The 10,817-nt window shown below is 49.6% G+C and overlaps 1 protein-coding gene across 2 annotated transcripts in view; it reads right to left on the bottom strand.

Moving 5' to 3' along the window:
* Positions 1 to 250: 250 nt before the first annotated feature.
* The window catches only part of SNX19 (sorting nexin 19), a 76,537-nt gene continuing 65,970 nt past the window's right edge, over positions 251 to 10,817 (bottom strand). For both annotated transcript variants that reach the window (XR_010622351.1, XR_010622352.1), the window contains one exon: positions 251 to 363. The gene's annotated coding sequence lies outside the window, so the exon portion shown is untranslated. The remainder of the gene's footprint in view (positions 364 to 10,817) is intronic.

Here is a 10,817-nt window from a genome sequence, read left to right as displayed (position 1 = left end):
GACAAAAGCATCGATTTGCAGAGCCTCCAACAAAGGATGCACAACAGCCGAGGCAGACGGGGCCACCTCGGCCCTTGGCACAGACCCAGCAGTGCCACAGCCATCACTTCACGCTGGGATTCCTGCATGGCAAAGGGCAGCTGCCCTTTTCCCCAAGCACTGTTGGACTCGGTGATCCGGATAGGTTCCTTCCAGCTCAGGATCCTCTGTGAAAAGGCACTCACCTGCTGCTCTCATGCTGATGGTCCTCATGCAGGAAAGCACAAGCACCAACCGAGAGCCGTGGGATGGGAGGGTGGGGGTTGGGGTGAGCATCTGCTGGTGGGTTTGGGGGTCTTTCCTGGGCAGCAGAAGTCAGTGAGCCTGTGGGAGAGAGCAACAGCTTGTCGTTCTTGATACCAAGGCCAGCAGCCATACGTTACATTTAATAGGACAGTTATCAAATGTTAAATACTGGCATGATTAAAAGCATATTTATAGAGGATTAACAGCTCTGTAATGGCTGCACGTCTGCTCCGAGGCCCTTAAATCTCCCGGAATATGTTTCTAATCATCTATACAATAACCATCTTAATAAATCAGAATTAAAGGCATGTTTGGGTGAGCGTGGGTCCCAGCCTGCACCAGGTGGCCTTGTGTAGATGGGAAAAAAATAAAACACCTGATTTCTGCACAAAAACACCGTTCTCTCGGGGCATTTCTCAGCCTGCATTGCTCCAGCTCTCCTGGGATGGGTTTGGGTGTCCCAGGGCAGTGGGTGTCTGCTGTCAGCACAGTGCTGAGGTGCAGAGAAGGCATTCTGCAAAAATAAACGCCAGGGCAGAGTTGGAAATGTTTATTTTCCAAGTGCAGGCCATTCATCCAGTGACACCGCTCTGCTCCAGCGAGTCCCCCTCTGTTTACATGGGATGATTAATGAGACACAGATTGTCCATAGCCCTGACGGATGCTGCAGTCACCAAGTACGACCTTGGGAGTGATCCCACGTCTGCCTGGGCCGTCCTGATTGGCCCAGAGAACTGATTTTCTTCCCGTTTCGTGCAATCAAACCCAAGATTTTACTGCTTGATTTGATTTTATTTTATGGTCTCTCCATCCGCCCTCTGCAATCAGTCCTCTTTAGGCTCTTTAGGCTGGGACCTCCGCTAAGATGGGAGTGGGGCTGGGCTCAGAGAGCTCCAGGCAAGCAAAGGGGCAGAGCCAGTCCTAAAGAAAGGAGCAAACCCAAGAGGTGAGGTGTGCCCACAACCATACACCACAGCACGCCCCAGCCCTGCAGCCTGGAAGCAGTGCCATGCCCATAGGGTTTCCCCCTTGAAGAAGCTGCCTTAAATCACTCCCCACTGTTAACTGGCACAGCTGCCCAGGGGGTGGTGGGGTCACCATCCCTGGGGATATTCCACAGCCATGGGACAGTGGGCACAGTGGGGTGGGCTGTGCTCAGACTTGGGGATCTGAGAGGTCTTTTCCAGCTTGAATGTTTCTGATTGCAGCTGGGAGGGACTGGGGCACTATGTCTGGGACCAACCTGTGGATGTGGGCTTTAATTAGCCCCACTAATCAAACACCACTGGGGGAATCACTCAGCACAATGACAGAGGAGCTGCAGGAAAGTGCAGAACGCAAATTAATGAGCCCAATTAATAACAATAATAGCGAAGACATCTTTGCAATGGCTAAAAGGGGTCAGATTGAAACCATCTTGAACATGTCACCACAACAATGCTTTTGCACCCCTCCGAAATATGGCTCAGGGCAGCAGCAGTTGACACATTTCTCCAGCACTTGAAGCTCAAATTGAAAAACTGCCATTAACATTAAAAAGGAAAAAAAAATAACTTTTAAAAACTCCATACGTTCCTATTTTTTTTTCCTCCTTTCTGATTCACCCTTCCGATATTTTGCTTGGACTCCAGTCCTGATGCATTCGTCCTCCTTAGCACATTTTTGGGTTGCTTCCACCATTGTTCTTGGAAACGTCGTTTTTTAAAGGACATATATTTAGATATACAACCTGGTCTCCCATGTTAAAAATCCTGCTTGAGGCTGGAAGGGGAAAGCAAGCAGGAGAGTGAGCCAAGCCCCCAGCCAAAGCTGCTGCCCCAGGCACTCGTGGTGTGTATGCAGTGTGTGTGTGTGCAAGTGGTGTGCATGCATTTTGCACAAGCGTGTGTGCCTTGGGTGTGCATGAAGCTGAGTGTGCATCTGCATGTGTGTGAAAGGGGTTGCGTGAAGCTGGGTGTGCATGCATCCGTGCATGTGTGTGTGTGTGCAAGGGGCTTTTGGCAGCTGGCTCAGGAGCACGTGCAGGTGTGTACGTGGTGCTGGGGCACGGGGACCTCGAGGTGTTGGTGGAGCTGCTGGCACAGTGGGTGGGATGCATGTCTGTGTGTGGCACTGGAGGGCTCCGTCTCCAGTGCAGAGATGTCTCCCAAAGCTCTGCCAGCACAAACAGCAGGACACGCTGCTCCTGCCCCATAGTCACCACTGGGGCTGCAGCATGGCCCCATCACATCCCAGCAGCCCATGCTGGGGTCAGGGGGCCACGAGCATTTCCTGAGGTCTTGCAACAAACCCAAGTGTCTGCAGCAATGCTTTGGGCATGGTGGGAGGCTGCACAGGATGCATAGGCAGCTGCACCCCCTGCCTTGGGGCTGGGGCAGGCTGGATTTAATAACCCGTGAGCGCTCAGCCCGCACCCAAACATCTCATTTTGAAAAGCCAGCTCAGAGTCCAAGAAGCACTCGCAGGCTTTTCATAAACACACTTTAATAATCTTCATCAAGAATTTTAATACAGAGCAAGCTGCTTGCCAGGAAATGCATTTACACTGTCAGCTGCTGAGAGAAATGGCCCTGCACTGCTGCTCAATACCAGAAACACCCTCTCCCCCTCCCTCCTGTGCTTCCTTTCCTTCCCTTTGTATGAATGTGATGCTCATGGAGCTGGAGGGCAGGTGGGGTGCAGGCAAGCAGCGCAGGGATGCTGCCCACCTCCCATTGGGATGCTGCCCACCTCCCATTGGGATGATGCCCACCTCCCATTGGGATGCTGCCCACCTCCATTTGGGATGCATGGACTGATGCTATGTCTCATCTTTTTTGGTGGTTTGCGGGTTTTAAAAGCTGCAGGCAGCATCTTCTCCTCTCTCCTGACAACCTGCAGTACTAGGGGGGTGGCTAAAGAAAGATGGATATTTAGATTGTGGGAATAAGCAGGGGGTTGCCAGCTATGGATGTGGTTACAAGCCCTTCCTTCACAGCAAAGATTAATGGGGTCAGAAAAAATGCCCTCGCTGGCTGTGGTATTAAACAATTACAGGGATTAGTTGAGGGTTTACCATCCACTGATGCATCAGGTTTTGGTTGCTGCCAGAGGCAAAATACCCGATTTGATGTACCCCGGACGCACAGGGCTGCTTACAGTGGGAATTGTGTTTTACAGCCTTTTTCCCAACAGCTGAAAGCGCTCCACTGTAACACTGTGTGTGCTGCACTATGCTGTGCCCTCCCCATGTGTGCAGAGGGGACATCACCGCCTCAAGTCCCTACACAAAACACAGCTGGAGAATGCCCACTTTCCTCCAGGAACACCATCACCCCTGCTGCCCCGTGACCCCAAAGCTGGGTGGAAAAGAAATGAGGTGCACACTAGTAATGACTTGAGCCAGGGGATCCCTAAAACCAAGCACAGGCGCTGAGTGGGACCACGCAGGTGTCCTGGTGCAGGGCTGGAAGCAGTGCTGTTGTAGCTTGTTTGTGTTTCTATGGTATTACCCTGCTGCTGGCTCCCCTCCCGCAGCCCCCACTGGCCGAATCTCAGCGAGGTTAATTTCTAACATGAAAAACGGCCTCCCAGGAGCGGCCGTGGTTGATTTAAAATAATAAAAATGGAAATCTCAGATTTGATGACTAATCCCAGGAGAGGAGCTTAAATTAGTGGGAACCAATCGGCCGCAAAAGACCAGAGGAAAATTCCTGCTGGACTTCTCTCCTCGGTCCACTCCCTGGCTTCATTTTCCATCCCCAGATCCTTCCAGCCTGCAAACATATACAGTGTTGCCCCGGCAACTGTGAGACGAGATATATGTACACGACAAAATGAGACAATCTCTTTCCTCAGCGATTGCCTGGAAGGTGGAAAATGGAAACCTCTCATAGCCTGCAGCAAGGCCAGCCCGTCCCTGACACCCCAACCTGCCCTGAAATGCTCTGGCTTCCATGGGAATGTGCATAGCATCCTTCACCCACATTGGTCCCCATGTGCACCACTCCCTCAGCTCACAGGAGGATGCTCGGGACACACTGGTCCTCTAAAACTGCAGGAATGCTGCACGTGCCTGGTGGTGAAGGAACAAACATCCTCCTACAAATAACTGGAGGGATGAAAACCAGGAGAACTAGCTGGGTGAAGAGGGCCACTCACGTGTCTCGTGGCTGTGACAGAGCAGTAAGAAAAATCTGCCTTCAGCACCATGATAGAGCTGATAATATTGGGTTGGGTTGGGATGGAGTTGGGCTGGGGTGATACTGAACTGGGATGATATCAGTTGGGGTTGGGATGATGTTGGGTTTGGGTGAAGTTAGGTTGGGTTGGAGGCTCCCATGGAGCAGTTCCTTCAGCTCAGCCATTGTGTCCTCTGCTTGGGATGCCATAAAAAGCTTCAAGTGAAATTCTGGCTTCCTCACAATCAGTGTGGATGTTGCCACAAGTCTCAGCTGAGCCAACAAATCACTCCTTGCTTCCAGCCCCACCACTGTCTTTATCAGTGAAGTTCCTCATCTAAGGTCTGCCCCATCAAACAAAAGATGTGTCTGGGATTAAAGCCCACTCTGACTCTCCAGGGCCATAACCAGATTTGTTCCTTGGATGCTCCATTGTTCTGTCACCCAGTACTGAACAGTCCCTTCTCACACTGCAACTGCTGTTTGCAGGACCAGGATAGCAATGTTACTGCTGAGATGTGCAGGAAACATCCTCCAGGGAGGGCATGAAACGCAAAGCTATGCTAGCGGGGGACGGTGCATCATTACTCAGAAAGACAAGGAGAAATATGCTGTGCCAAGGCGAGAAAAATATTTATATCTGAATACACAGTTTCTCTCCAATTTGCAATTCCCTGTGCACTCGGGAACCTGAGCTCTATTTGTGGGAGCAGTTGCTAAGGTAAGCCACTCTCTGCCATCAGAGCGTGCCAGTTCTGGGGCGCAGAGAAGATGAAGTGAAAAAAAGGGTGGGAATGTGTGATTCGATCTGCTTTTTAAGCAATAACAGCTCCACTGCAAAGCTGTAATCTGTAGGGTGGAGCAGGACCAAGATCGTAACTCCCAGAGAAGAAAAATGATGCCCTTTCACATGCTGGTAGCGTGTTATCTTTAATGTCAGAGGAAGATAAAATAACTGTCTGCAACTATCACCACCTTTCATCTGGAAGGATTTTTGCGCCGTGCACATCACCGCTCCTATGGCCGCAGTGGGGCCACCTTTGGGCCGGAATGCAGCAGTGGCTGTGCAGTGCAGAGCTGAGGGATGGGAGGGGATATTTACAGCAGCACAACAAGGACGAGGATTGTTGATGGCGCTGCACAGAGACGCAGGTGAGGGCAGCACATCGTGAGAAAGCAGCAGATGGAGCAGGGATGCTGGACCAGACGTGCTGGACTCCACTATCCCTTTGCTCCCTGTATTTCTGACAACGAAGCATCACAGCTTTCCACCACAGGACCTGTCTCACTTCTAAACAACTCTTTTCCCTTTAAAGATAAAGGCTTGAGGTCAGAACCTACCCCAGAGTGAGGGGTTTAATTCCCTGCAAGGGGATGAACGCCAGACCCCGAGCTGAACTGGGTGCACAGCATTTCTCCCTGGCAGCACTGGTGATGGACAGAGGTACCCAGCAGTTCAGACCCACTGACTGCTGGGAATCCAGGCCTGGTACCTGAGCCCAAGTGCAGGTGGAATTTTAGATAGTCGGGATGTGTTTCCTCAAAGTGGAATTTGGGCTGCAGTCCAAGACTAACACCCCCCCCCCCCCCCCCCCCCCCGCTCCCCTCCTGCAAATAGTGCCGAGGGCTCTTTAACGACCACGAGTGGTCTAGGGCTGTTAATGTCTTATCCATAAGCCATTCAGTATTTCCTTTTAAAGACAAAATAGTTGGAATACCTCTCTTTTTCTCTTCAAATTGCAGTCGTGGCGGCTGAAAACGCAGCCTCTGCACTATTTCCATATGTGGCACTGACGCTGAGAATCCTCTGTTCCATGGGATTTCCACCTCTTGGATTTTTATGGGAAACTCCAGCGTTATCGGGTTTACAGCAGCACTAATACCCCAAGATAAGGGCAGCTCCTCTCAGCCCCAGGGCTCGGTGTGGCTGGGAACTGAGCCTCCTGCAGCTGCAGCTCACATCCCCGTGCATCCCAGGCATTGTGGTGGGGTGATCACATCCCAGTCCCTAACACCTTGGAAAAACAGCAAAAGCCAACAGCACAAAGATCCCCAACCCCATCCCACCCCACCATTCCCACTGCCCACGCCCCTCAGTGCCACACCCCCACGGCTCAGCAACACCCCCAGGGACGGTGACCCCGCTCCCTGGGCAGCTGTGCCAGCAATGCCCCCAGCCTGCTCCGGGAAGTACATCTTTTTCCCATGGTGAAATTGAACCCTTTTCCCACCTTTGTGTTTTTTCACGGATTTTTTTTTTTGCTTGAAAAAGTGAGCGCAACAAAGACAAAAGCATTTTTCTGGGGGGTTCATTCCTACACTGTGGATCTCATTCCTGGGAAAACAGAGCCTTGCATCGTGCCTCCTGGTGCAGAGCAGATGGGTTTTGGCCATGATGCTAAGAGGGAATCCTTTGTTAAGACTGGAGGACACAGCTGAAAACTGCAGCTCTTTTTGGCTCCTGGAGGGTAACATTTTCCCAAGTGCCAAAGAGCCTTTAATGCTAGTGGGATTTAGGGCTTAGTTTCTTAAGCAATTTGGAAACATGTTCCGGGAAGGATTCTCTCATGTCACTGCAAGGGTTAGTAGATGAACTGGAGTGAGTTTAGTGAACAACAACAAAAATCTCCTCCTTCGTTGAGAGTATTATTTCACATGGATGCTTACAGGTAATAGGGATCAGGTGATTGCTTAGATGGCCCCAGTGCTGTGGGGCCCCTGGTCTGATATGAGCTGCTAATTGCTTCTGTAACGTTAGGAGCATGGCTAACAAACCTCTGGGAAGGCAACTGCCAAGAGCAGCTTTCCATCCACCCAGAGCACAGACATCATCAGCATTTTGGATTTGGGACCTCAGAGATAAATGGTTGGGAAGGGAGACAAGTGACATGGCCTGCTGTCCTGCCTTGTGCTCAATGCTGTGAAAAGAATACATCCCTACCTGTGAACATACATACATATGTGTAACAGAAAGGAGATGCACATCACAACATCAGCCCAACAAAGTGGGGGAAACCCAACCTGGGTTAAAAAAAAACTGCTGAAGGGCACAGCGTTTCCATGCATTTCCATGAAATATGAATCAACATTTCTGTTCTTGCCCATTTGTTCCCAGCAAATGGCAACCCTATGTGTCAGTGCATGGGGCACAGCACCCAGCAAGGCTGCTCCCCACCTGGAACCCACACTTGTCATTCCAAATAGCCCAGGGATGGGGTGTAGGCAAACAGTCACAAAATCAGCACTTCTAAGCCTTCACACCAAAGCCATGCACAAGGAGGCATTTTCCCTGCCCTGTTTTCATGTTTCTTGACAGCAATGGCAGCAGCTGGAGTGAAAATGGAAAAGAAAGGCCTGGCCTAGAGCTCTTTGATATGTTTGCAAGCTCTCCTGAACGCCCGTTTGCATTTGGATTGATGATCTGGGTCACTTCGTGGCCTGTCAAGAAATATATTTTGTTTTTATGAAAAATGTCAGCAAAAAGAAATGTTCCCTTTGATATTTCTCTTTAAAAGGTTTCAGGCTTCCTTTGAAAAGAATATGCCTGAACCTTGCAAGAGGAGAAACATAAAGCTTAGGCATTTCTAACACAAAACTTATTTGAAAATATTTGTTTTTCCTAGGACCCCTCTCATCTTGTCTTCCCCCTCCCTTTGCTTGAAGAGCAGATTGTTTCCACTCCCAGTTCAGCAAGTCCTCAGCTCCATTCCTGCCAGGTGCTGATTTCATGTGCCTGCAGAAGATGAAGGTCCAGAGAAGACCCCACAGAACATCCCAGTGAGACACGTCCCTGCTCGAACCCACTCCATTGCAAATGGGTGATGGCACATGCTAGGATAGAGCTGGGATCTGAGTGTTGGGATGTGCCATGAGGGAGGTGGACCTAGAAGATGCTCTGAGTGGGACTTCTCTGCCTGTTCAACCTCCGCTTTGTGCAAACAAGTACTCTTCTGGTCTCAGTAGAGCACACATCCAGGCCACAGCTTTGCCACCTTCAGAGGCTGAAAGTGCAAAGAGAAACATCAGGAGAGGCACTGTGCCTGCTCCTGCTTTAGCAGGACCTTACAGCAGTCCCTCCCTGCTTTAACAAGGGATTGCCAAGGGCAGCTGTGACTGCTCCTTGCCCTTGTCACCTCCTCATGCAATGAGGGCCCATCCCCTGTGAAGGGCCGTGGGCTCCCAATGAATGGCACTATTGAAGATGCCCACTCCCAAACATATCTGTGGCTCCAAATCACTGCAAAAATGATTTGTTTTGGATGCCTCGAGCCACCGGTAAAAGTTTCCCTTGTTTTCATCCTCCTGGTAGCTCCCAGCCACAGCGGCTGAGTGCTCTTCTCCTGCCAGGCTTACCAGAAAAACAGGAAGGGCCAGAAAAAGCCAGAAAAAGTAAAAAAGTCTCCTAAAAAAGGCTCCATGCAGGGCACCGCTGAGTACTGCCCTCCATTGGCACACAGTGGGATCTCTGCATGGCCCTATGGAAGGGAAATGAGGGGGGAAAGGCTGCCTGGCCATCCCAGGTACATCCACCTATGAGGTTTTTTGTACCCATAGCACTGTCCGAGATCTGCAAATAGCAAAATGCATGGGCTCACATGGGCTTTGCAAACTGTTCCAAAAGGAAATGGGATGATCCTGAGGGAGTAAAAATAGTCCTTTTTGGACACGTTCGGGTGTGCCATCCCAGCACTGGTTCCTCCCATGCCTATGATTTTCTGATTCAAAGTAGATTGCCACCTCTAAATTTCCATCTTTTAAATTTAGTTTGAATCAGAATGGGGAAAAAAACAATTCCCCACCATCAGAAGGAAGATAAGAAACCCTTCAGATTTTTCACTAGCTGAGAAAAACCAACAAATTCATTTGGATTGAACCACAAGCACTTTCTTCATCATAAAGCTTTGAGGAGCTGCCAATAGACCACAGCAAAAGTCCTTCCCACGGGCTGGGCTGTGTGTACCTGGCCCTGGGATGCTGGGAGGGCACAGGACTTGATGTTCCCTGAAATCTGTGCCCATCTGAGGTGTTCAGGTGGTCCTCACAGTCACTTGTCCAAAGCCTACAGAGCTGCCAACGCCCAAAGGGGTTTGGTCTGGGATTCCCTCGGAGCAGAGCTCCATGTTTTATAGGACCACAGTCCATTAGCTCATTTATAAGGCAATGTTAAGATGTTTTCAGGCAGCTGGAGAACATGGGAAGACCAGCTGGCTTTGGGACTGAGGACTGGTTGCCTTTGCCATGTGGGATGTGGGTGCCAGCTCTGATCCCTCTGCTCCCAAGGTATGGCTCACAGTTGCATCCAACCCCAGGGTGTGGGAATTGGCCAGGAGGGAAATTCGGGTGGGATTATGCTTTAAAGGTGCATGGGATGGGCAGGCTGACATCACCACCACTTACGTGGGCTGTGGATGATTTAAAGCAGGCGTGGGGCTGGGTGGGCCTGGGTGCAAATTCGGTGGGGCTTGGAGAGAGCCTGGTGCCAAAGCTCAGCTCCAAAATGATCCTCACGGAGCCAGCAGGGAGGTACAGAGCAAGGACTGCTCTAAAACACTCAGCAAATATCCAGTGCTCCAATAGGAGGTAGCACCAGCAAGGATGGATCATTGTAAACGCTGTATTTTTGTTTTTTTAAACCATTACTCGTCCTCAGAATGGGTTTGCCCAACCAGAAAAGGAGCTGAAGCGTGAAGGTGAGAGCAAGCTGGCTTCCCCTGGAGAAAAAAGAGAGCAAAGGCAGAGTGTGTGTAGATAATTTGAGGGCAGAACATAATGGGTTTGCAGCTGTGGTGGTGAGAAGAGCAGGAAGAAGGGAAGCAAAGCAAGAGGAGCACCCAGCATGGGTCACAAATAGCTCAGAGTTTCAGGAAAAAAAAAAAAGAATAAATCTAAACAGAATGCTTTGGGTCGTGGCAATGTTTTCTCCAGTTTAATAGTGCATTCCACTTCGTTTCATTCTGTTCATTGGACGGTTTATTCCTTTGGGTTAAGTAGAACATTGTATTCTTCGGGTCGCTGTCAATTCTTGAAAATTCCCAATCCAGAAAGAAGGGTCAAAAAGGTTTATTTTGAAGAATGTCAAAGCAAAACATTTCTACATTAAAAAAAAAATTCTACATTAAAAAAACAAAACAAAAAAAGTCCCTTTTCTGGCCCAACTTTACTTGCCAAACGAGCCTGGTATTTGTGAGCCATTTCTCCACCACATTTTTCAGTGAATTTACTATTTGTCAAAAAGAGGAAAAAAAAAAAAAAAGAAAAGGTTAACTTTACTCTTAGGAAAACACACATACGTTGGGTTTACATAAACATACGTGGTGAAGAAAAAGTATTGGAATATTGGTATTTCCTTTGCGTTTGTTTCAGCATCTGTCT

This window comes from Cyrtonyx montezumae, unplaced genomic scaffold (genome assembly GCF_038088225.1).
Source record: "Cyrtonyx montezumae isolate F1298 unplaced genomic scaffold, pur_monq_1.0 scaffold_22, whole genome shotgun sequence".
Lineage (NCBI taxonomy): Eukaryota > Metazoa > Chordata > Aves > Galliformes > Odontophoridae > Cyrtonyx > Cyrtonyx montezumae.
This window is presented reverse-complemented; position numbering and strand designations above follow the sequence as displayed.